We start from the raw sequence: 26,918 nt of genomic DNA, 5'->3' as shown, positions 1-26,918 counted from the left end.
GGGCAGCTTGCTGAGGAATAGGGGGGAAGGTGCTCCGTGCCTTAAACATGACACTTGCCTGGTTGCTCATGAACCCAGTATGAGACTGTTTCCAAGATGCTTCCCAGCACACATAGGACAAGACCCCTGTAGGCCAGTTTTGGGGACAATCCCTGCTTACAAGGTCCTTGCGCCGCCCTGCCCCGAGCAGGATGCCTCGTGCCACCCCTATGAACAAGGCTGGCAACTGCATTTGACTTCCTCAGAAGTGTCCCATGCAGAAAAGGGTGCTACCTTCCACCTTTTCTTCACCACTGCGCAAAGCAGGTCGGCACCCGGGTTGCCACGTTGCGTGCAGCGAAAGCAGCTGTGCTCAAGGAGCCAGGCAGAGACAGCAGAGCTAAAGCTGCGTTGCTATATTTAGCACTTAACCAGAATGAGCCACGGGTTGCACGAGGAAAAGATGGATCTTCCTCACTGCTCAGGACAGATTTAGGAGTATGCACAGCAGCATTATCTCATGTTACTGTGTCTTCATTATTTCACCAGTGGCCTGTTTCAACTGGCTGTAAGACAGCACTTCATGAGGCATTAGGCATAATTAAAATTAACTTTCAACTGCCAAAACAAATAACCAGACTAAATGCATTTTCCTTTCCTTTATTTTGAGTTGTCTTGGTTCCTTTACTGACTGGAGTTACATGGTCCTTCAGAACTGTTTTCCCAACCCTCCTCAAGTTTGAAGTAACCTGAAGCTCGTGATCACTTCTGCAGCGAGGATCTGGGCTTGGCTCCATCCACAATAAGAGCATATGCAAAATGAGGTGGGAGTTCCTGTTTGGGGAAAGGTGAAAGGCACAGCGCAAAAACAAAAGCCAATTTACAGCTTTTCTATAACTCACTGTGGAGTGACGTTGTTTTGACAGGTGAGAGGCAGCATACCTCACTGCACCAAGAGAGATATTTCTGAGTAGCCAAAATCTCCCTTTGTAATGTGTGTGAAAAGGAAAGTAGGCCAGAGAAAGAAACAATTCTCTCTTAGTACAGTCATGCCTGCTCAACAAAACTTAGAAGATAGTATCTACAGAAATACCAGCCTTTCAAAAGCAACAAGAATTAGGAGATTACCTGAGTGTCACTACCTCATTTACTGAATCTGTGGAAAATTCTCTGGAAACTTGATCCACATGCCTGCTCATTTTTGGCTATTACGCAAAGAGCAATTACATTATCAACCAACCAGTAAAACAGGCAAAAACCTGTGGTGAATGCTACTGTTCCACTGATCTATTTAATGGATGAATGATCTTTTCATTTTATCTGCATCTGTCTTGTAAAGGAGAGAAGGCAAAACAGAGTAACAGCAATAAAACCATGAAAAAAATGGGATGGGGATGTTTGTGTTGTTCTGTGAGGCACCGTGCAAAGACCCACTTTTGACCAAGTTTGCAGTGATAAATGCGTGGGACTAAATTTAGCACTGCGTGGACCTGTACATAGCCCTGTGACTGTTACGCTACGAGATTCCCCAGACCTACCCCTCAGCAGGGCTTGCTATTTTGGGTACCGCGCTGCACCACCTGGCTGGCACACCTCCTGCTCTGGCTCTCGGGCAGCCTCTCCAAGTTTAGGCCAACTCCATGGTGATTTGTAAATGTACCCAAGCTCTGAACCAGTGTGATGTTTTTCATGCAGGGAGGAGAAGAGAGGGAAAAGACCAATGCTGTCTGGCATTTGAAAGCTGTGTGCCTTACCTCTCTCTCCTTTTCTGTGTACCAGGTTCTTGCCATAAGACTCCGATAGAAAACCCACTGAAGAAAATGAAAAGATTCCTTCAACATCCATAAGCTTTCCATCAGGCCAAAAGAGCAAGGTTGTGTGGTTGCCTGGATGCTCCAGTTCTATGTCCACAGTGGCAGGCTGTCAAATCCAGTAATTCACATAAAATAACTTTCCAGCATAAAAGGGAAAAAGCAACAGCAACAAATGAAAATGATAAAACCGAGAGGGAAAAGAAAAAAAAGAAGCTGATGTGTTCTTAAGTTTCTCAAATACACAACTAGTTAAAGATCAAATAGCTGCAACTGAAAATAGCAGGGCTCAGCTAATGCCATGTATGTCTGTTGTAACCCTCCCGTGGTGCCCCACCAGCGTGATCAGCCAGCCCAGAGGACCTGAAGTGTCCCAGTTTCCCAGGCCTGGCGGGGCGAATGTGTCTCCCAGTGACTGGATCATTTTGCGAACTGGCCACCTAAGCAGCTGCGGGTAGCAGAGCTGCTCAAATTGACACCTGCTGGCTGAGCAATAAAGCCCTCTTGGGTTGACCGCCCCAAACTTTTACTGCTCAAACCTGTTGTTGCCCCTGTGCAGAAAGTCTGCCCAGAGCGGGCATGCAACCGAGTAAAGCTGCCATTGCCCCAGCTCTCTGGGGGTGCCAAGCTTTGCTGCCAAAGTCATGCAAATAACCCATTGGTGCAGAGCAAAATCAGGTTAAAGAACTCCAGAATTTGATCTGAATCACTTATAACTTAAGCACGTAGAAGCCTGAGGATATTTGCAATGTTTCTTCTGTGGCCTGCTTCATTTCTGAAGTGAATTCATGAGTTTTAATGCTGCATCAGAAGAAACGTAAAGGTAATGATCTTATACTACTGCCGGGTGAAGAGTCATAGCAGAAAAACAAACCTCACCAAACTGTTAGATGTCTCATGATAGATGAGTCAGAAACTCTTTGTTTCCTGCTACACTGTTACCAATTTAGCAGGCTGCAAAACGAGAAAATGGAGCTGTGGATGACAAAGAAGAGATAATTTGTGAAAAATGCCCACAGCTTGTGGGGTAGATGAAAGACAAGATACAGCAATTACAAAATACCAGGAGACACACTATGTGGGCAAGGGGTGTGTCCAGGTTCTTCAAACATTTGAGCAATTAAAATCCAAGTTATCAGTCTTTCCAGTAGTTTTCAGTGAGCAGAAGCAGGTACCTGCTCCAAAGACCACTAGTAGATATATCAGATACAGGTGGCATCTGGCACCAATTGAAAGGCAAACATTTAGGCTCTAGTGATCCTCCGTTTGTGAATTCCAGAGGGGAATAGTGTTTTCTGCTAGGAAGGTGTAGAAAACAATGCTCTCAGTGGGATGTCACAGCACGGAACAAGAACAGAAGTTCAGAGGTTATTATGAGGCCCAGGTTCAAGATTACTCACCTTTGCTTCTCTCATGTGAGCCAGACTTAACAGGGAAATTCATCTCGTGTACGTGATCCAAGTAAGGCTTCATCATGTACCATGTAACGCCAAAGATAAAGAGTTAAATAAAGCTTTGGGCCATGTGTGAACCATCAAAAGTAAGTGAATTTGCATTTTGATTACACTAGATACAGTTTGGTGAACTAAAACAAATGATTTCTGGAAGATTTGTGAATCCTCCTGTGAATTAAAATGTTCTGTATTTCGACTCTAAATGTTGGTCAGCAGAGCGAGGCTCTGTAACAGGCCTACAGAATAAGCTGTGATTCTTTCCTGTCATTCTGCTGTTTCAAACTGAATGCCTTAAAAATGAGAAATGGGAGATGCAAGGTAGAATAGGAGCTTAGATTCAATTGGCACAATTTGAAAAGTAACTAACAGTTCAGTAGCAACTTAACAAAGATCCATGCATGAGGAAGACATCTCCCTGGGGTTCTTGACAGTATGGCATCTACATTCTCCCATATTTCACGAGGGAATTTAGAACGAGCTCGGAGAGAAAACAATTCAGAGAAAAGCCATGAGAATTATTATGGGAAATGAAAACCAGATCATAGCGAAAAACCCTGAGTGTGCTACCTAATTCCTTTATAATAGAACTGATTGAGGAGTAATGCAGTTACAGTCTGTATGTACCAGCACTGAGCACACAGCATGAATGAACTTTTCAGTATAGTGGACAAAAGTATAACAAGATGCATTAACTGAAATGCAGACAGTTCAAACTAGGAATAAGGCACACATTTTTAACAGGAAAAGTAATTGAAACAATTTACCAAGGACTTCAGTGAATTTTCCATCAATGAGAACACATATAGAATGACTGGAAATTTTTCTAAGACACCTAGTTGAAACAAAAATTAATTCACGGAAGTTCAATGACATGTCATATACAGGAGGTCAGACTAGATTGTCACAAATGGACCTTTAGAGCTTTAAAGTCTAAGAATTTATGGGAGATTGAAAAGATATTAACAAATTTTCTTCCAGTAGAATGTCCTTAACAAAGATCAATCTCTCTATCAATGGATTTTCCATGCTTTCCATCACTGTCTTGAATCTTTCCCAAATAAATCAGATTAGTGTAATGAGATCAATAGTGATTTCGTAGCGTCTTGTCTTTGTCAGCCTGCCTCAGTTATTGAAAGAACTATCTAGTCTAAATATATACAATCTTTTATTCCATTTGAGAAACAACCCATCCAATTATATCTCATTAAAGCATCTTAAAATGAAAGTCTTAATGAACATTGTGAAACTACCAACTAAGAAATGCGAAAACTTTAAAACCTCTTTAAAAATTAGCTCTGAACATTTTTCTATCAAGAGCTAAGTATTTTTACAAAATCGTTATATTTACAGTTTCTAATTTCGGGTTTTTCTCAGTTAGTCAAGTGCAAAAGTTCTCATTGGACCATGTGGAAAATAATCTTTACATGCTTTAATAGCTCTGCTGATTTTCTTTCATCTTTCAAATACCCCAAACTTGTCATGTGCTAAAACCAAGTCTGGAAAATGGCAGTCCCAGAAAACATGCTTGTCAAATTAACAGCAACCAAAAAAAAGAGGAGCAGTTATATTAAAAACTGAACTCAGTGATAATTATAATGGAATTTTGGTGCATATTATCAGTTTGCCTAACCTACGATGCAGATATTAAGAGACCTGCCAGCAGAAGTTGCCCAGGAGATGTGCTGAAGCAGCCTGTCTCTTGATGCCTGGGTTCTTTTCTCCCCGGCTGACTTCATTCACATGCCTCATCACGCCAATTTATTCCAGTCCTTCTCCCACCCCAGCAGAGTCGGATGTTGCAACCTATTTACAGTGAGGAGATTCCCTTACTGGGTGAACTTTCTGTTACCTGGCAGGAGAAATTCCTCGGGAATTAATGCAGTCTCAGTATCTGTGAAACAGCTAAGGGATTAGAGATGTCTTTTCAGGTCACTGAAGGTTGCTGATAAAGAGCACAGCAGCGCTCTGCCGGAAGTGTGGAAGAGTATTGATCCCATAAAAGACTATGGGAGATTTTTTTTGCAAGTAGAAACTGAACATCCGTGTTAGATATTGGCTGTTATTGCCCCAGTCCCAGTAAAAAATGCTGTATGTGATGGGTGCAAATTTTACAGGCTTTATGCAAGTCAACCCACACTGCTGCAGGGTGGTTATATGTTACCTAGCGTGACAACGCATAGAGAATTCAGACTGGGAATATCCACAGTACAGTCTGATCAGCACGGTGCAAGAGAAATTCACCTTTTTCCTGCTTCTCTCTGCCTCTCTTCTTTCACGTCTGTAGCCTTAAGGTTTTCAATGGGTCCGTTGAAAGACCCTCAGGTGGAACCTGTGGAAGAAATGTGTGGAGATAGGCACGCTCTTGTCTCACCACCACTAGAAGGAAGCCACTTGGTGGTTTTCCAAGAGCTCCTCAGCAGAGGAGAGGCTACAGCTGCCTTGCTCTGCCATAGTCCTACTCTTGAAGATATGTTCACTGCCAGGACACCCAGGTTCTGCTTCCTGTTACATTCAGCTAGGGTCAACCTAGCTTATTGTCTGAAGTGCATTTCAGTGGGGGAAAAAAAAAAAATTGAAGAAAAAAAAAAAAGCCCGTCACAAGTGAAATAGTTGGGGAATTAGTGAAATAGTGTGGAATTAAAAGAATGGCTTCTTTCCACAGTGAATGGAAGCCAAAATGGCCATGAATCTCATTTCAGAATCTAGCAGAAAAACTGTGAGCCTGGTTACAGTAAAGATGATAATATTATGTTGTTTAATCTTATCTGGATATGTCCCCTCCAGTGGTTTCCTGCTGGTAAACCACAGAGAATAGAGGCAGTAGTAAGTAAACTAGAGGAAGTGAGATGAAATATAGTATGCTCCTTTGGTTAATAGGGGATTCATGTGAAGGATATTGCTAATTAAAACCAATAGTATTTTCCTCCATCTGGGCTTTCAAAACCAGTTTCAGAGGATATAGAGGATGTTTTGTTTCACTGAATTGCTCATAGTTTAGGGAAGCCACTGGGATGAAATATTAGTATTGTGGTAAACTGTGTTTGTGCTTTAAGAGCAACGTGTGAAATAGGCGCTTCACAGATTGCGACTACGTGGTTTCACCCACATAATGTCCAAATGAAAGGGCAGCTTGGGGTTAGAAGAGCAAAATCCACCCTCAGCCTACTCTGAGGTACAAGAAACTGCCAAGCAGTCGTGGTTACTGGAATAAGAGCTCTTGTGTCCCCAGGCTACGCGTGTTTGGCTCCAGGGCTGCTGATCTAGAGAAGCATGAAGTCTGGGGATTTGCCTGTAGTGCTGACCGTCGCAGCAGCCTGTGGATGGCACAGCGATTCACAGGGAGTGTGCACAGCCAGCAGCTGCCTCCCTGCTACTGCTCACAGCTTTCCTCTGGTGTGACCAGAGGGAGTTGAGGTTGCTCCGAAGGCCTAGCCAGAGTTCCCTTATAGAGCACCTCACCTCATTAACTGCATCAGGAAGTACTGAGCAATGTCAGCAAAAAGATTTGTGAGTGAGATGACATCTTTATGCATTGCTGAGATCTTTCGCTCAGCGCTTACTTACTTCACCTGGATTCTAGGCTTGTGCCCAAGGCTGAGGAAACGAACCTAAACTTTGTTCAGCTTGCCTATTCATGAGTGCCTTGTGTCAGCAAAACGTGCCTCATCATGTGGCTACCAGATGTTTTCTCCACCTCCTGCACCACTTCCAAGGATCCCACTTTAACCCACTTCCCCAACAACGAATGGAAAAGTCAACTTTTGTTGTTAGAGTTGTCTTTACGTCACTGGAAACAAACAGTCCGTAGGAGATGTTGGAACAACTCCCTGTGTATTAATAGTGCCTGAAGACTGGCTTCAAATGTGGCTGAGCTGGGTACTTTGACATTAAATATGAAGAGGAGAAGTGAAGAAAAGGTACTGCAGGAAAAAGTTGGCACTCCTCTTAATCAGAGGTGACCAAGCTGTGGCCTGTGGGCTGTCTTCGCTCTGGCTTCTGCTTGTCTGTTATCTGGCCCATGGCTGAACTGTTATAAAACCTTCTGGGTCCATACTGCCAAAGGCTGGACTGTCCTGCTCCAAGTGACTTATCCCAAACCTGTGGCAAGTGACCATCCTTCACTAGACAATTTAAGTAAAACACATGCATCCTGGAAGCTGAAGGAAAGATCAGTCTCCTCCTTTCTCCTCACCCTTTTCAATCACATTTTTATGTTCATCAGTTTTTAGTTTGGGCAGGGGATTCCTCTTACCCCAATTGCTCTTGTGCTCTTGAGGCTTCAACAGACCTTGATTATTGCAAGAAGCTCTGTTTACCTCTTTTCAACTGCGTTCTGGTTTCTGGCCCTTGTTCTTCTCTTGTTGACTCCCTGAAGGTACACAGATGGTAGCCTGGAAGCCAAAAGGAATGATACTGGAGGAGTGAGAGAGTGAGAGGGAAAAAAAAGTAAAAGAGGAAAAAAAGTAAGAAAGAAAAAAAAGCAGTGATCACAGCAAGCCTCCAGACTCTCCTTACAGCAAAACCCTAATACATATCAGTGTGCTGGATCTTGTCAAGATGCAGGTAATGTATAATTTTGGGAATGCAACCTAAACAACATTTAGCTTGATGGCTGTAAATGGACCTGTTAAGGTATCACAGTTCCATCATGAGGGACACTCTGTCAGCTCAGAAATATTTTTTTATTCACAGGCAGTGCCATAGTTAGTCTGTTCTGTAATGGTGATCGTCAGCCTCAGAGGCACCGCACAGCAGAATGCCGAAGCAGTTCTCCCATCCAAATGAAGCCCTCTTACACGGGCTGTGGGCACAGTCTGCAGAGGGGGGAATTCACCCTGTGTGCAGGAAGGAGTTAGTATCACCACTGCAGTCTGGTAGGGATTGGCTAGCATTTTTTAGGAGGATAAGGAAATGCCATGACTTACAGATAACTTCAGTCAGGTTTTTTTTAAGCATAGTGTTCGTTAGGATAGTAGGTGAAACACCGAAATATTCTTGGAGAAAGCTAATTTGCATCCAAAGTGCTTTATAAAACAAGCCTTTAAGAGAAAACCCAGTAAGTAAATGCAAATACTGTTCTTAGCATACAAAATATTACAGCTCTGTTACCTATTAGCATAGTATGCTACCAGCTTCCTAGGTTTGGACATGAAACGTAGCCAAGCTTATAAAAGAACAATTTCGTTTCCCCGACGATACAGGCAGCAGAAAACCGGGCACAGCCGGGGCAGGTTAGTCCTTACGGAGGCCGGTTTAGCAAAGCGGAGTGAGAAGGCAGCCCCTGCGCCGAGCTTGGCGCCAGCCCCGGCACCGCGCAATTGCCAGAGGACACCTAGCGGCGGCTGCGGCTGGGCGCGCTTCTACACAGGGCTCGTACCGCGGCCGCCCACCTTCCCTCTCCTCACCCGGAGCCGGGCCGGGCCGTGGGGTACCCAGCAAAGCCGCCCCGCGCCGTGCCCTGCGGAGAGCTCAGCACCGGGGCCTGGCAGGGCTTTGCAGAACACAAGTTCCGCTCGGGCGTCCGGCCCCGGACGGACACTGCATAGCTCGGTATTAATGTGCGCTTGTTAATGACAGGGTGCGGAGAGCAGGAGGACAAAAATATGTAGCATGATGTAGAGGGGGTGAGGGTTAGCTGAGAAGATGGGAAAAAAGAAGAGAAATCAGGAAGGACCGGGGAGGACTCTTGCTAAAGAGGATCCTGAAAGAGCCTGGAGAAAACTGTGCTGGTCATCTAGTTTTCCTTCGGAGCAAGAGACACGGCATACAACGTGAATGACAGCAAGGAGAGATAATTCAGCAATCGCTGCAGAGAGTCTGAACTCCAGAAAGGCAGCTCGTCCTGGGAGCAAAAGGGACTCGTTGAAGTAAGCAGCCAGGGCACTCCAGTAACGAGAACTTGGCCAGCACTGACACTGGAGACAAGTACTGCCTGCCGTGCTCTGTGCACACTCGCACCTCTCCTGATTCCCTGTCTTTCCACTGATATTTCCTGGGCTAGTTTTTAAAGGAATTAACCTTCCAGGAAGGATACTGTCTATAGCATGATTCAAGTGGGGAAATACACTGTTCCTTTCACTTGCAGTGGTTTGTTTTTTTTCTGAGGCTCCTTGTCAAGATGATAATAATATTATTCCTGTGGTCTTGCTTCAGTACAGAGACAGTCTGCTGCCTGACTGGACTAGTGATTTTGGGTAGAAATGATAACATTCAAAAATACCGTTTTAACCGAAACAATAACACTCCAGAAATCATCCAAACACTAACTAATGAATGTAATGTTTTCCAGTGCTTTCAGAGTAAATGTTGACACCTTCAAGTCTGTTCTAATAAGCCCGCATGCTTAAATTTATGATTGTGGACTGCATTTCTTGATTTAAAATGTATATTAAAGGAACAGTTAAGCACAATAACCTAAAATTTGCCCTGCCCTGGGTGTTTTGGATCTTTGGCATACACGTGGTAGTTCCTTTCCACTAAAGCCTTCTGCTCTGTTTCCAGCAAAGGGTAGGCAGTGAGGAGAAGTTTACAAGGCAGTGGAATACTTGTAAATGTCAACGTGCAGCCTGTTTGCCAGAGCTGAGCAAACTGGTACAACCAGAAAGTTACGTACCCATGGGAGGTGGGCGCAGGTGGAGGGGAAAGCAAGTGAGAGAGGACTGGGGAAAAAAAAAAAAAAAAAAAGAATCCATTGTTGTTTCTGTAGGGTTCTGTAGGAGTAGACTTTATTCCAATGATGTTGCAGGCCTCGTAATTTGGGGTAGCAGATGGGAGCAGCCACATCAGTCCTGATAACATCTTCTATTTTGCAACCTCTATGTAGAAGTGGGCCCTGTGACTGCAGATACGGCCCCTTGCAGAACTGGCCCGCAGAGTAAAAATAGGGAAATTCAAATTCCAAAACCAGACTTTGGTTTGCTTACCAGAACATGTGGAGGAGGTGGAGGAAATGCAGATACCTAGCCATGGCTTATCTGGCAGGCAAACTAAACATGTTCAGCGCTCTACAACACAGAGGGAAAGCACCGCTGCTCCTGACCATCTACAATTTAAGAGTGGTATGCAAGAGGCAGAGCGCACAGGGCGATTCCGAGGACTCCACTGCCATGTGTTTCTCCCGCTATAGGTATATCTGGTTTGAAACTATAAGAACAACAGGCGCTGCGGGATGGGAACAAAGCCAAAGGGTCGCTGCCCACTGCAAGCCCGGAGGGCTCAGACGGGCTTTTGCTGAGGCAATGCACAGCCCAGTAGGCTGGCCCAGAGGCCCGGTCACCCCGCTGCTCGCCACCCTCGGGGCTCCCGAGGGAAGGAGCCGGGGGAGCGCAGGAGCCCCAGGGCGGGCGATACCGGGCCTGCGCCCGGCAGCGGCGGTTGGCGGTAACGGCAGCGGGGCAGGGTCGGGCGGCCCGGCGGGGGGCCCGGGGCCGAAAGGGCCGGGCTGGCCGGGCGGCGTTGTCCAGGGTCTTGAAAGCGGGGACGAGGGGCCGTAGGGGGCAGGGGCCGTGCCGCCGCGCTGCACCCGCAGCGCTCTGCCTCGGCGCTGCGCTGGGGTTTGGCTGACCGCGACAGCGGCTGGGGCCCGATCCGGCTAATGGAGCAGGGCGGCAGCCCGCAGTCACCGGCTGGTTGCCGGGAAGGGCCCTTCCCGGGGCCCCGTGCTATGCCCTCCCTCCGTCCCTCCACCCCACCTGTTGCTCGCTTCCGTTCGCAAACTCGCGGCCTGGCCCCGGTGGGCCCCGCGGCGCCCCGGGGATCCCCTCCCGCGACCCCCGCCGCGGTGGGTGAAGGAGGGGGGAGAGGGAGGTGGCGGGCACGCCGCGGGGCGGGGCCTGGTGTTTTGGTTGCGCGACAGCGCGAGTGGCCAATGCGGAGTTCTCGTTCCCCCGGGGCCGAGCCGGCGAAGCCAATGGAAGGCGGGGCCGACAGGAGGGGTGGGGCTTGAGGGTGTGCGAGGGAAGGCGAGAGCGTGTGTGTGCGGTGCTGCTCCCGCCCCTCCCTCCGCCTCTCCTCCCTGTCCGGCGCCTGAGCCGCACTCGAGACCCAGCGCCGGGCAGAGCGCGAGGCAGCGGGCGAGCGCGAGGAAGGGGGTGGCGGGGGTGACGAGAGGGGGAGGAGCGGCGCGAGCGGCGCGCGCGCCAAGCCCGCGAGACCCCAACGGACGCCCCCCGGTTCCGTTAACGGCTCCGGCGCCCCGCGAGCGGCGTGTCCCGCGGGAGGGGGGAGGAGCGCGCGCCGCTGACTGGGAGCGAGGTGGGGAGAGGAGCCTGTGTGCGCGGGGGAACCATGGGGGTCCCGCGGCGGGAGCAGCCGGAGCGCGGGCAGCAGCAGCGGCAGTACCAGGTAAGGAGCGGCGCCTGCCACCGCGACCGTGCCCCGCGGCGGCGGTGGGGGGGGGACGGGACACAGCGGGCGGGCTGCTTTCCCTTCCCGGAAAGGGCTCGGGACCACTTGGGGGCACGCACACACGAGTCCTCTCCCCTCAGGTGCCGTTGGGAGCCCTTCTTGCTCCTATAGGGGAGGAAATCTCGGCTTCTCCGGGCTCCGCGGGAGGACGAAGGGCTGCGGGAGGGAAGCGGCGAGGAGCCGCGGGCCCCCCCTTCCCCACCGGCACGCCGTCCTCGCCCCAGCCGCGAAGCCATCCCTCCCGCGCCGGAGCGGGGTGGCTCGCTCCCGCAGGTCGCCTTTACAAATAGCGTTGTGATCTGCTGCACAAATAATACCCGCGGTGGCCGTGGGGGCGGCAGGGCTGTAAATGGGGTCGCCAGTCACCTGCAGGGCGGCTCTGCCACCGGCTGTAAGAGCTCTGCGCCCAGTCGCCTTCCGTCCGTCTCTGAAACCCGCTTAGAGAATAAGGGCAATTGCGGAGTAAGTTTGCCTAGCTCGGACGTCCCTGGGGTGTAGCTGGTTTTCAGAGCAGAGACTGTGCAATGGGGACCGCCAGGCATTTGGGGTAGCAGGGGGAAAGACCCTGTAGCCCATGCAGTTTCCTTAAATGATTTTAATGCTATTTATTTAGTTACTGTAGACAAGGTGCAACGTGTATCCTTTTGCACTCTTTGTTATCTTTTAATACTCCGATACGCGTTCAGTGGTCTGTTCTCCAATCTTAGTATTTGATTTCGTTAAATGATAGTCAGTTGAGACCAACTTTGCTTTAGATTTTATTTTCCTGGCTCTGTACCTCTTCTGTGGTGCTTCGCAGCGTTTTGCTGAGGTGGTGTCTGTCCGTGTGAATATGGAAGTAGCCTTACGCAGTCTTGACAAAGACAACTCTGAAGTTGACAAATTTCAGGCTGGCTATTAACGTTCACGAAGTAGGTCAGTAAACTAGCTTATTACTTGATGCTGGGTTATTTTAACACATTAGTAGTTTGAACATTTGCTTTCAGCCTGGATTTTCTAGAGGAAACGAGTTTTATTTTTTACGATGCAGAAGACATGCAAAGTTAGAGAGAATTGCACATGTAAATTTTCCCGAGCTCTTTTGTGCGCAGTTTTCACTTCTAAAAGTTAACACTAGATGGCTTTCTTATATCAGATTTCCAACAGAGAAGGAAAGCATGTAATCTGTCTCTGCAGCCTACTATTTCTTTATTTGTCTATTTTTTCCTTCGCATGGATAGTAAACTGCCTTCTTGATCAGTTCTGCACTGATTAGATCAGAGTAGAATTTGAAGTTTGCTTACTATCTGACATAACTCATTGTTTTGATCAGCTCATCTTGCTGCTTATAGACATTATTTTGTATACATACTACCAACATCTAAAGGAAGTTTGTTTAGTTGGAAGATAGCTCTGCAAAATATTTAGGTTGCTTTAAAGGAAGGCAGCTGGATAAGGAGGGATGTTTGAAAATGGAGAAACAAACCCACAGTCATTCAGTTTCAATTACTACTTAGTTTGATGGACTTATTTTAAAAAGGACCATAGTGCATTAATATTGTTTGTTCAGCTATTTTTTTTTTTCCCCAGAATCTGTACCTAACTAGCTTAGACTGAAGCATTTTGTAGCTGGATTCAGAAACATAGTCCATCACAGCCTGCTGGATGTAAGAACGCCTAGGCCTGATGCCTTATTCATCTATTTCTTGTGTTTTTCCAAAACTGTGCCTGTTGTCAGTGGAATGCGTTATTTGCCCCCTATTTGCTTCTTCGGTAGTAGCTCTGAAGTACTTCAATCTTCAATTTGATCTTTGAAATATCTTTTATTATTAATGCAAACATGTTTAAATCATCAAGAGCTATAATGCATTATGGATATTTAAACATCACTTAGGCTCCACAACAGTTGATTTATAATTTATGTAGCATTCACATTCAGAGACCTCTCTGAAATCTAGCTTTATATAATCTTGGTTTTACATGCCCAGTGGGTTACCTTACCAGGTCGTGCAGCACTTAGAAATAACAAGAAGGAATACTTACTTGTAAGGATGCCAGACTGTTTCACCAATCATATTGGATCAATGAAAGATCATGTCATTCATATATACCAAGGGTATAACGTGAAACCTGGAACTAAACAAAACCTCAATTCTTTGTAGCTGGTATTTTCTTACTGTTCAAATCAGAGTAGTATTTTTAAAGGTTTCTGTTCCATTTTCCTGCAAGAAAGATAATATGGTCTTTTTTTGTGGACGTTTACTGACATACCATTACTCAAGTGCATTGTGAAATACTCTTGCAAATGAAGAGAGTCAAATGAGGAACTAAGCAAAGCAGTGGTCAAACAGGCAAAACCATCCCTTTCTTTTGCTGTTTGACCTTTACAAGTGAACTGAGGCAGTTTGTTTTTTCACTTTCAGCTTCATATTGGACATAGTAGTCAGGCATTGCATTTAAGCTTTTTATGTGCAAACTTCAGGAAAAAGTAAATATTTTCTCCTTGACTTGACTGGAATTAAGATTATATTTGGATGATTGGATGTTAAAATATTTTCAGTAGGTTCGTACCTTTTACCGTTTGGTAATATTGAGTGAGAAATGCTGTGTTGTTGTGGAAATGTAAGATAAGTTACAGATTGTGGAAAGAGGGTGGGGCGCTGGGTTATCTAGTTTCTCACGTTAGTCATCCAAGATTACCAACAGTAGCTGTATTGACAGCTTGAAATGAAACCATGGTTTGACTAATGTTCTTTTCTCTTTCCATGCAATTTTTGCTTTGCAGTTTAAAATGCTTTGCAATTTTAAAATATTTGGGCAAGCTGAGTTGTGAATCAGTGACGTAAAGAGGAGGTGGCTGTTTATTTTATGCATTGCAGTTTTGTACTCATAGTAGAAATTTTTGATATGTTAGGTAGCATAATTTATATCCAATTCTTAAAAACACTACTTCTTAGAAAGTTAAGACAAACTTCACTTGATTCCTTTACTTTTAAGGGAATTTTCATCCTCTTATAAATCTGAAGAGTTCAGGAAGTTTAGGATAGGGTAGACCCTATAGAATTTTTCTAGCCTGATTTTTCTACCTGAATTATTTTTGGGAAATACTGTGTACCAAATCCGATAATCCAATAAGAAGAATTCATAAGGCCTGTTATGATGTATAACTCTGACTATAGAATTTGTATGTAGTAGATCGAAAAGTATGTTTCACATTTTTCTTTTTTTTTTAATTTTAAAATACTTTTTTTCCCACATAGATTGCATTAAGAGTAACATTAATTCCTCATGACATTCAGTGATGATGCCATATGACTGGTTAGATTTTTAAGAATTGTTAGGGCTTCGCATGACTAGCTGTCTTTTTTTTTTTTTTGGTCTATTGTGAAAGAGCGAACTTAATGTTAAACATCTGATTTATCCTGACAGAAGTAAATGAGAGAGACCCTGCCTTCCTTTGTAGTAAAGCATTGACCCCAGATTTAAAGCCATTTTCAGGCATAATTGAATGAATTGAAGATTGAGAAAGATTATTATAATTGGTGATGCTGCTCTTGTTTTTAGTTAGAGACAGGACAGCAGTAAGCAGAAATGTCATTGTGATTATTTTGCACCATAGTTCTTACTAGAAGATATGTAGACTTTTATTTGTATCATGAAAGTGTAATTACATCAGCAGTTAGCTACTTATGATTTATAAGTGGATTCTTCTGGATTTCTGGAATTTCTTAGTGACCAGTTCATACATAATTAAAGGTTTTGTTTAAAAATGTCTTGAATCCTTATGGAGATAATGTTCTGAACATGCAATAAATGTGAGCAGCTGCTGTCCCATCTTTTTGGATCTGCAAGCAAACAGCTTTATTGGATCTGATCCTTGTAAAACATTTTAAGAGTAGTAGATTTTTGAAATGAAGTAGGCATTTGTTTTAGTTGCTGTTAACTGGGGGATTCTGTGTTCCTTAGGAAAATGACCTGTACTCTCTTTTTTTTGTTGTGGGTTTTTTCTGTGTGTGGGTTTTTTGGGGTTTTTCTGAAAAGGTGAGAGATGTAATGTGGAAAGATGCTATAGCTGGTTTGGAAGTAAGGGAACCTAGAAGGAGGCTGGAGGAAAGGTAGCAAATTGTCCTGTAGTAGCTAGGAGGCTGGAAGGTGGCAGTAGCTGAAGTTGTCATGATTTCCCCTCCCCCTCAGAAGCTCGAATGAAACTTGGAATTTTGCCATTGACTGAATCTTTTCTTATATAATGTCTTCATTTGTTGTCCTGGATCCTGCAAAGAGACATATTCAGCTCTGCAGATATTTGTATAATCCTCCTATATTATTTGCTGTTCCTTCCTTCATTCCTTCCTTCCCCTCTCCCTTCAACCCCCAAATTCTCACTGGCACAGTGGCTGTGGATTGTGATAATACCTGCCTGCTACCTCATCTTTTAGGTAGACTTTTGAATCCTAGGTATTTCACAATATGACTTTTCAGACTTAAGTTATATGAAAATGATCTGATGGGATTTATGTTAGAGGACACTAGAGATACAAAGCTCTCATGCGACTCAACAATTTGCCCTTCCATTTCCCTTTTGGTTCACCAACCTTTATTTTAAACCTGATACAATCTGTAATGAAATTATAGAACTATTTTACAGATTACATAAACAACAGATTACAGGACTTAATAAAATGTATTTATAAGGAAAGGTACTCTGAGAACACTACAGGTTCTGTGGCAAGTTAATTCAAATGGAATAAAATATTTTTTTAAAAACCTAGTATATGCTCTTTAACACCTTCAGAACATTTTTCTGGTGGTTTTTTTGTTGGAGGGGTTTTGGATTTTTTTTTTGACACTTGTTTGTTCCATATATATATGAGAGGGAAAGGAGATTCTGGGCCACCTTGTTAGATTTTTACATTCACTTCAGTCAAAGCAGATAAATTGTGAGATGATGTGAGAACAAAATGGCAATTAAGGTAAGGACAGAATAAAGCTTTCCTTAGGTGTTATAAATGCACATGCTGTTAAAATACTTTTGCTGTTTTTTTCCTTTCACATGGGGGAGTGAAAAGGAATCCTGCAATTAATGCAAAACTGTCGCTGCAAGAGCAGTTCTGTCTTCTATATTTTATGGAGAAGGCATTTGTGAAAGGTATGAAATTTCAGTCTGTGAGTGGTTTTTTTTCTTGTTTTTTTTTCTTTTCCATTTGTTTAGTTTGGTGTTTTGTTTTTTTTTTTTTTAACCTGAGAGTTACAAGTTATTTAATCACTCTCTTCTTCTCTGGTTGTTTTCATTTGTGGCTTTCTGTTCAAAGCAAATTATTTTCTGCTTTTAGATACCTGAAGTACATTCAAGGAAAAGAGTACTCCTAAGTATTTTTCTAGCCTCTCAGCACTGCAAATGAATATCTGACATGTTTTAGCATGAAATCTCATTACTGTGACACAAAGTGGGGAAAAAAGTGAGGGGAGGGGGAAGTGTGGCTTTGTATATGCAGACATTCTCATGCATAATGTGCATATCATCTATAATGTGTAGGCAAGCATATGTATTTTTCTGTGCTGGTCTTGCTTATTGCAGTGGCCAGCTGCTCTTGAAGAATTATGAGCAGTTTACGGTGATCAGGTTATCCTTGTTGTTCTGCTCTAGTAAAGTAAGCAAGCCTTGGTTTTGCTTTGTAAGGTTGTCAGGACAACAGCTGATTATTGTTCCTAGTGTTTTTTCTCTACAGCAATGGAGGGAGCTGTTTCAAAGAGAGTGGCAGCCTTGCCACATTGGGCTGCAGGATTGCCAGCTGTGATTTGGGTTCAGCAGGATGCTCTGGGTTTGTCATGTAAAAATTCTAATTGATGATGAATGCAAACCCAGTGTGAGAATAATTTTGTTCATTGGACTAATGCAAAACAACCCATTGTATTTACAAACCCATGGACTATTTTCTCAGCAGTATTGTCATTAGTCCTCTGTTCTTTTCCATCTGGGGCTCAGAGAAAAATGTTTTATGTTTGACAGTATGGAACCTATGATATGAGTGGAGACAAGATAGGAATTAGTTTAAGGCTATGTTATGTCAGTTTGCTCCAGTCTGACACTGGAGCTAACAAGTGAAACCAGTGGAGATTTCTGTTAGGTTTAGTTGGTCATGTCTTTGACAAAAGCATCATATGAAGTTGGTGTTTAATGATAAGCCATACAGTAATTGTTTTAGTGTTGTCATTTTGAAGATCTACTATTCTTGTTACATGGTAAATGAGAAAATGAATGCTTGTTATTATATACAGCGAGCTAAATGACTAAAAACGTGCTTCTCTGCAAGAGGTGCAATAATATCAACTGAAATAACTTCTAGATTGTTGGCATGTTCAGGGGTGGGAAACTTGTTGGGATGTTCATCAGAGAGAACCATATGAAGAAAGCTTTCAAATAACTTTGAGGAATTTTTTATTCCATAAAATATGCTAACGCATGGTACTTGTTTTGGCACTTCCATAGCATCCTTTATGTTGCTTACATACAGATATCCCTTAGTTTGATCTTCAAATTCTTTGGGTTGAGCTGTAGTAGTCAATTAAGTGATGTCCAGGTAGTTAAAATCCTTTATCACAACAGTAACCTCCTATTTCAAATTCTTTTTTCAGACAACTGAAACAATAGTCTATTCATAATTTGGCAGAGATACATAGGCATCTGCTTTCAGTTGTGGAAGGTGGCTGACAGAATTAGAAGCTATTGGGATAAACCTGTCAATGCTCAAAATGTTTTCTCCTTTATCTAGTTGCCAGTTTTTTGAGATTAAGCAGGTGCTCCAGAGGTGGGTGTCTTCACCCTCTCAGATTCTCTGCTACTCGCCGCCCCCTCCCCCAGCAACTTTCTTAGCATATTTGTACATCTCTGAATCACACAGCCTTGTTTGCATAGGAAACCATTTCAAATGATTATTTTTATAGGTGATGAGACAAGGTGGCATAAATATAGTGATCAGTGTAATCTGTAACAATGTGAGAACAGATTTGTTTATTTCCACTTCTTTTCAAAGGTAGAATTTGACCAGTTTGCTGCAAGAAGGAAACAGGATAGATGAGATTATCTGAATTGGTCAAGAGCTGTACAGGTGGTTGCTCAGAGTGCTACACCAAAACCCCCCAGGCTATCAAATATAAATTGAGTTCCAACAATGTCTTCTATACAAGATGAGGTTTCGACTGTTAGAGAAGAGGGTTTTTCCAGGATTCTGAGCTTTTGTTGGCCTCTTACCCCAGACCCCTGAAAATAATTATTTTTGGTGCCGATTTCTGAGTGAAGGGCAAACAGTCTGTTCATTAGTCTGTGAGATTCTCAGATGTGATAATTTTGCTAATGTCAGTGTTTCTCTCACACCTCGGATGCTTTGTGCTTTTTCTTTCTGGTTGTGTAACTCTTAAAATGAACTTTCTATGAACATAATTACCCTTGAAACTTTATCTTTTCTATCAAGTTTTGCTGAGTCAAACAGGCTCAAAAAATCTTGAGGCGGAGGGAGGTGTTGCACTGTGTGATTACACAAGGCTTGTTTCCTTAGAAAATAACTCTTAAAAATAGCTAACTGTTCTTTCCTTCATACTGATCTGCAGAAAATGGATACTACGTTTTGTTTTTACTTGGAATTTTACTGCTGCATTTTTTTTAAGTATTGTTAAATATATAAGATTATATTAATGCTATCAATGTATAGAGTGTACCTTTGCGCCTGGTATGTACATACAAACTGTGTCTTTGTATTCACAAATAGTTAATTGAATATCTGTCTTGCTTTGTGCCTATGAAAATATTGTGGCTGAGTGTTAAAATAGCATATTTACATATCTGCATAGTAATAATCATGTCTCCTGAGAAAATAGATGCTTAATGGTAATGTTTTTCTCTTTCTTATGTAGACTGTACCCAACAGTGTCAATGTTCCTTTTCACTCATTTTACAACATCTAGTATGCCTGTAGGTCAGAGGTGTTTAAAATTTCAAGTTAGAGATTCTCATGAACCACTTTTTTTTTTTCTGTACCAGCTGTCTCAACCACATCTCTCAGTACAATTGTATGAATTATTTGTGGCAGCTACAGGAATCACTATGGGGAAAACTAATAATAAGAGACATCTGAAATATGTTAGATAGTCCTCTCTGTGACTTAACAACAGGTTATAAGGTTGAAAAAACAACTCCACCAGACAAACCATTCTTCACAGACTCTCAGCAAGTGCTGTCCAGACTCCTAGTCACTTATGGGTCACTGTGTGAAAATTTGAAAACCTGGAAATCTCCCAAGTAGAGATCAACATATCTGTTGCAGCTGTATGTGAAATACTAGTCAGTTAAATTGATAAATAAGTTTAACTTTCCTTTATGTACTACTTTGTATTGCTTTGTTTGTTATAGCATGAAGTCTTTCCCATTTCATCATTCACCTATAAGGGCGATAATGACTTTGGGTTTCCCTGGTTGAGTGGTGAAATTAGTTTTTATTTGCATGGAGTATATTACAGATTCTGAAACTTAAAACCTTCCTGGTTTATGCATCAACATATTTTTCTTTAGTCTTATGTTTTCTTCCTCAGTGCTTGCTTTCTTTTTGTTTGGTTTTTTTTATAAGCAGTAATTAATATGGCCTTGTGTGAAGTTCCTGAATATCTTTTATATGCTTATTGATAGTCCTGGGACCTTTCTGCATACTCGTAAATGCCATCAGATTAGATTTAATATTGCTTCTGGCAGTTTGCCCATCATCTTACCTTAAGTTTATCCAGGATTTTAGCATGGTTTTCACAGCATCTGTATAACCAAGTTGCAATGTTATGGTTTGGATGGCAGGACTGACGGGATTGTCAGGCTCAAAACGTAGCAGTTAATGGTTCATATTCCACCTGGAGACCAATTACAAGTGGAGGTACTGTACTGGGACCTATACTGTTTAGTACCTTGATCAATGACCTGGAGGAAGAGATTAAGTGTTTCCTCATCAAATTTGCGTGTGACATCACATTGGGGGAATAGTTGACATGTTTGAGGACAGTGCTCTGTGGTTTAGAGGGGCTGGTGGAATGGACCATACAGAACCTCGTGACATTCAACAAGGATAAATGCACGTTCTTACGCTGTACAGGGTGGGGACTGACTGCCTGGGAAGCAGCTCTGCTGAAAGGGACCTGCACATTCTGACAGACATGAGTCAGCATGTCAGTCATCACTCTGACAGTGACAAATGCTAGTAGCATAGCCAGTGGGTTGCTGGTATTCAGCATTCCTTAGACCACCACATTGGATATACCCCATCAAATTTTGGTTCCCCAAATGCACGAGAAACATTGATTAAACTGAAGCTAGTTCAATGGAGAGCCAGTGAAATGAGGGGCTTGGAGCACATAAGCAGAGGCTGAGAGAGCTGGCTTTGCATAGCCTGGACAACAGAAAGCTCAGGGGATACGTAATAGCTGCCTCAAGGTGATACCTGAGAGATTATTAAGAAGACAGAGCTAGGCCCTTTATATAGGTACATGGCAGGAGAAAAAGAGACAGTGGTCATAATCTAAAACAGGTGAGGTTCTGATTTGGCACTAGGAAACAAAAATCACCCTGAGGATGCTGAGGAATTGGAACAGGTAGCGCAGGCAGGTTGTGAAATCTACATCCTTTCCAGTTTTTAAGACCAGACTGGCCAAAGCCCTAAGCAAGCTGGTCAGAATTCAGTGCTTTGAGCAGGAGATTGGGTTAGATGATGTTCTGTGGTGCTTCCAGTGTGAATTATTCTATGAAATACTGACTTTTTCATGATAGTCGATCTGATAATTGAGATTTTTAGTTGATATTCCAGTGTGCTGTATTTCCACTTTATTATAGTACAGAATATTTGTACAGAATATTTCTCTGTTACGATGTTGGGAAGATTTTTTTTTTTTTACAAGACTAAGAGACTATTAAGTGCTCACATATTCTTTGTTTAAACCAGTTGACAAGAATTCTCAAATAAATTATTGGCAGTTAAATATTTTATAACTATAGTACTTAACAAAAGAACAAGCACTTAAAGAAAATAGCATCCTTTCAGATTTGGCTTCAGATATACTTTGCTCACCTTGTCACTGAATGCTAAAACATGATTAGCAATACTAGAATTTGAATGTGTGAACTTCTATTGAGTGATTCAGTTGGATCTCTTCCAAAAGATTGTTTTACTGTTAAAGAGCAGGACATGTGAGTTTGAAATTGGCGCTCAGCCAGCCAAAGCTACATTTGTATTTAGTTCTTTTGCTCTGACTGCTAATTTTAGTACTGTGAAACTTTTGATAATCTATGCTAGAGTTATCCACATGGCTGGGAAAAAAATCTTGTGATTTGTCAAATTATTTAAGAGTCCAAATTAAAGTGATTCAGCTCTGAAAACAGCTGCTGTTTGCACCTTTTTATGTTCAGTCCTAACTCCTTAGCTTCATTAACTATAAACAAGAGCCAGCAGAACCTCAGAAGATTGAGATTTTTCCTGTTCTTGGTCATTCAGCTTCACAGTAGTTATACTTCTAAGTATTTCTATGTTTACCAAAGCATGAACCAGACCTTCAGATCCCTGTTTTGGTTTTTATAATCCATTTTATTAAGTGTTTAAAAATTCAGGGTTTGTATAACATTCAGCTTCAGTATGAAAGAGGTTGTAAATACATGCTGAATTAAGCACAGCAAACAGGAAAGGGAATGGAAAGAATTTCCTTTAGGGTAAAATTCCTTAAAGTTGAAATAACCCTGATAGATAGTGCTTGTCAGTTGGCAGAGAAGGTTATGACTTAACTTCTGAACATTTTTTGTAAAGGTGAAGGGACATGGAGAACCTCAGTCTGACATTCTTTTGAGTCATTTTCAACAAATGGACGTAAAACTTGGATTTTATTAAACTGATGGATCTCCAAAATTGTTGAATTAAGGCTGATGATAGGTACAGACAGATCAGCAGCCCTAGCCTGAAACCTCCTTTGCCCTGAACTGAACTTCTCATTTCCTTTCTAATCATAGAATCATAGAATGGCTTGGGTTGGAAGGCACCTCAAAGACCACCTAGTTCCAACCCCTGTGCCATGGGCAGGGACACCCTCCACTAGACCAGGTTGCCCAAAGCCCCATCCAACCTGGCCTTGAACACTTCCAGGGAGGGCGCATCCACAGCTTCTCTGGGCAACCTGTGCCAGTGCCTCACCACCCTCACAGTGAAGAATTTCTTCCTAATATCTAATCTAAATCTACCCCTTTTAGTTTAAACCCATTACCCCTTGTCCTGTCACTACACTGCCTGATAAACAGTCCCTCTCCAGCTTTCCTGTAGGCCCCTTCAGGCACTGGAAGGCTGCAATTAGGTCTTCTCAGAGCCTTCTCTTCTCCAGGCTGAACAACCCCAACTCTCTCAGCTTGTCCTCCTAGGAGAGGTGCTCCAGCCCTCTCACCATCTTTGTTGCTATATCTGTTGCTATAGAAAATATTGATCTCTTTCATAAGTCAGTTGCACTCAATTTTGATTTGCCAATGGGTTGCTGCTGTTTTGGTTTTGTTTTGTTTTCTCCCATCTCATACCTGTAGTGGAAGGCTGTTCCAAGGACTCACTCTTTACTGAGGACTAGAATTTTCTGCTTACCTGTATGTGGAACACATGCTGAGATTGCAGCCCATTTGTTTGTGTTTACCAATATTCTTGTTTAACCTAAATACTTTTTCTTCCTGATACTTACAGACAACTTGCTCTGTCAGACCTCATTTTTCTGAGGGTAATCTAGACAACTTTTAGCCAGTCTGTAAACATGACAACTCTTAGTTTCCTCTTGTACAGTATAGTGATGGGAACAGAAGGCCCTTCTCTACACTTGTTCTTTTTATGTGTTTTTGTTATGGCTAATAAGAATTTAAGCAGCATTCTACACAGTCTTTTCTGTGGTAAATAAAATGGCATGAAAGCTTTGTCTCTACTGGAAATATTGTGCAGTTGTGTCTTCACTCTGAGTACAATGTCATAGTTCTTTTTCTGGTGTTTTCTGCTGATGAGCTACCAGATGGCTCAAACTTTTATCCTGTAGATCTTGAGGGAGTGACTCCAAACATAAAATTAAGGCGGAATGAAATTGTTCCTCTAAACTTACTTTGTTTTTTCTTGGTCATGTTTTTACCTTCCTTTGCAGTGCCAGTGCTTCTCAACTTTGTGATATATTCAGATTTCATTAATAACTTCCACTTTGTGTCAAAGTCATTATTGAAAATATGAGGTAAGGCTGATTCCAAGATTGATCTTAGGCTTCATCTAATAAACTGGTTAAGTTTTTATTTTCAGGAGGGTCTATTGTCTCTTTACTTGTTCTGTTTTCAGTATGGTACTGTATCTTAATTCCAAGTTGTACCAACAGCAACTTTTTTTTGTATACCATTGAGCTGATCTAGGGAATCTTTCTACTGTATAGAGCTGCAGTTCCTGAGCCAGCCTCTCCTTGATTCTTGTGGGAGCCCAGCTGAAGCAATAGCTCCTGCTAAGTTCCTAGACAGATTGGGTATGACTTATGTACCAAGCAGTGACAGTATAGTAATTTAAAACACAGTGGTAGCAGTATGGAAGGCTGCCTCAACTCAACAATAATTGTAGAAAGTAATCCATGAAAAGCAGGCTTCCACAATCAAAATGGAATTGTTATGTCTTTGAAAATATTTGATTTGACCAGTTATTGTTTATTTAAAACATTCTTCCAGCTTTGACATGAATATAGATAGATTCCAAATTAATGCCCTGCTATTAGGATTTTGGTGTGCAATAGCACCCTAAGTGCAAAATGCTGTCCTAGTATGTGGCCTTGGTTAGTGCAAGAATGAGGTTTTCACATACAGAGTAGCATCCGATATGGTATAGGTCTCAATATATTTACATCATCTGACCTTGAACCTTCAGAAAATGGCAGTATTGAATCCTGATTTCTTATGATGTGTTTTGCAAACTAATCATTTTGCTTCACATTTGCTGAACCTAATCCTAGCTGCTGATAGCAGAATCAGTAACTGTCTGTCTCCATCTGATGTGTATACTCAAACCTTAACCTGAAAACAAACAAAAGATTGAAAGCTCTATAAGTATTTGCTCATTTTGCAATGATCTGCATTCCTACATGTGAATATACATTGGAATATGGAACACAGTAACTGATACTTGGTAAAGGATATAAAGTGATATTTTTCAAACTGGAAAGCCAGAAGGTAAACTATGGGTTTCTACTTAATCTGCCCCGTTTTTGAAGGGTGCTAGGCTTAGTCCTAAAGCAAGTTTCATCTGAAAATTTAAACAGTCTGCCTAGAGTTGTCATAGCTGTGAAATGTGAGCTTTCTTCCTCTAAACTGTGTTCTTTCATGCAGTCCAACTGATCTTTTGATTTTTATCAAGGCTGGCACAATTGCTAATATACAGGACAAAGCAGACCTTCTTGAAACTTAATGTCAAACCAAGTTCTGCAGCTGGCCAGCTCACAAATGAGACAGAGTAGTGTTGCTGCTTTTTGTAACTAAGTGTGTCTTATAAAACTTTCAGAACTAAATAATTCTAAACAAATAAATAAAACTCTATGGACATCTGGAAAACAGTGAATTATGCTGAAAATTATATTACAGGGAGCAATGAGTTTTATTTTTCTTTTAAGGCTTTTGATTCTGATTCTTAAGTCAGTTACTCATGATTTCCATTCATTAGTGGGTTTAAAAAGTCTGTTCATTGGCATTTTATTTTCAGAGCAGGACTAAGCTTTTGAAATTAATCTCCCAATCTTTCCACTTATCAATATTTTATTTGCACGATGGAGTAGTTTCAAAGAATGTCAATTATATTCCTTTGTAATGAAACTAACTCAAAGTGTTGATCTTGGCATAAACTGCATTTCTAATTCTGAATGCAATACAGTGCGAGTAATTGAGAAATGGAAATTAAAACCAACATGACTGAAGGTAACATGGTTTACAAAAATTTAAGATGAATATGTGAGAAGAAAGCAAATAGCAAAAGGAAACAAAGTTTATGGAATAAATGCTTATTTCTAAGTATTCAGGAAGTAATTTTTTTCTCTAACTTGTTATGACTTGAACTGAATTATAAAAAGTATTGTGTCTTCATTTTGGCCAGCTCACTAAAATTGAGTTATCTGAGATACAGGTACTCAATGGGACAGGTACTTAAACTAAACAAGATGAACAAACCCCACCAAAACCCCCACACTACTAAGGAAATGTGATTGAGAACTGTTGTACTGGAGGCATAAAAACATTACATCAACAGGACCTACTTTGCTCTTTAGTTTTCTTGGCATTTTTTTAAGGTTAAGCTTGAGGCGGAAAAAATATATATCTGTTGGGCTGTTCCCCATCTATCCTCCTTTTTCTCCTCATGAAGGTGGTATGTCTGTCATTTAAATTCTTAATGGAAAGATCACAGATTACTAGCTTGCAACGGTTACTTTTTTCATGTTTCATCTTTATAGCTTTTGCTTGCTGTAATAGTTTGACTTACAGATCTGATCACATACCGGTGTTTTGGTTATATACACCAAAATAAACACACAGTTCCCTACATTTGCTTTGTATTTTTCTGTCTCTTTACTGTTTGGGGTTTTTTTTGTTCATTTAAACTAGATTTCATGTTCAGCTCCACTGAAATTAATACCACATAGGAAATTGACTTGAATGGTATGGAGCGAAATTTTAATTAAATATTATTTACATTAAAAAAATAGGTCATGGTTTGAAATTGCAAAGATAACTATTTTAAGTGTAGTTAGAAACATAAAGGCTCAGATAAGAATTATATGTTCGGTGGGGTTTTTTTTTCTTTGTTCCTTTTTTTTTCAACTTGAATAGTTTTAAGGTTTTGCACTCAGCTCACTTTGCTGTTATTGGGAGCTCTGTAAAACGGCCTGAGAGACAGTGAAAGTTAGAATGTAAATAATCCTTTGTAACATGTCAATAAACTGATAGTCTTGAGGTCTCTGTGTTTGCTACTATGGACAAGGACAGAGCCTTAAGGGAAAAATTCTGTTAAGTATTATAAAAATGCTTTTTGTAGGGTCTTCACCGATAATGTAAAGCCAAACTCATGTTGAGGCTGTCAGGAGGTATAGTTTGGAGCTCTGTGATTTCCTATCTACTATACAGACTGCAATGTGACAAAATGAGATAAAGATATTAATCCATTAATGTTTCCTGTTAACATCTGAGTAAGCTTTACAGTGACAAACTATTTTGGTTTTTTGTATTGGTTATCCTAGTTTT

The 26,918-nt window shown here is 42.0% G+C and overlaps 1 protein-coding gene across 7 annotated transcripts in view; it reads left to right on the top strand.

Moving 5' to 3' along the window:
- Nucleotides 1-26,918, top strand: part of SIPA1L2 (signal induced proliferation associated 1 like 2) — a 224,505-nt gene that overhangs the window by 66,823 nt on the left and 130,764 nt on the right. For 3 of the 7 annotated variants that reach the window (XM_054821160.1, XM_054821159.1, XM_054821153.1), the window contains exon 1: nt 11,246-11,587. The exons of 1 other annotated variant lie outside the window; for it this stretch is intronic. The gene's annotated coding sequence lies outside the window, so the exon portion shown is untranslated. Of the gene's footprint in view, nt 1-11,245; nt 11,588-12,449; nt 12,566-26,918 lie in introns of those variants that run through there. 3 more of the 7 variants (XM_054821156.1, XM_054821158.1, XM_054821155.1) reach the window with 3 other exon arrangements.

The sequence above is a fragment of the Grus americana genome, chromosome 3 (genome assembly GCF_028858705.1).
Source record: "Grus americana isolate bGruAme1 chromosome 3, bGruAme1.mat, whole genome shotgun sequence".
NCBI classification, from domain to species: Eukaryota; Metazoa; Chordata; class Aves; order Gruiformes; family Gruidae; genus Grus; species Grus americana.
The sequence above is the reverse complement of the archived record's forward strand: the minus strand, read 5'-3'. Positions and strand labels throughout refer to the sequence as shown.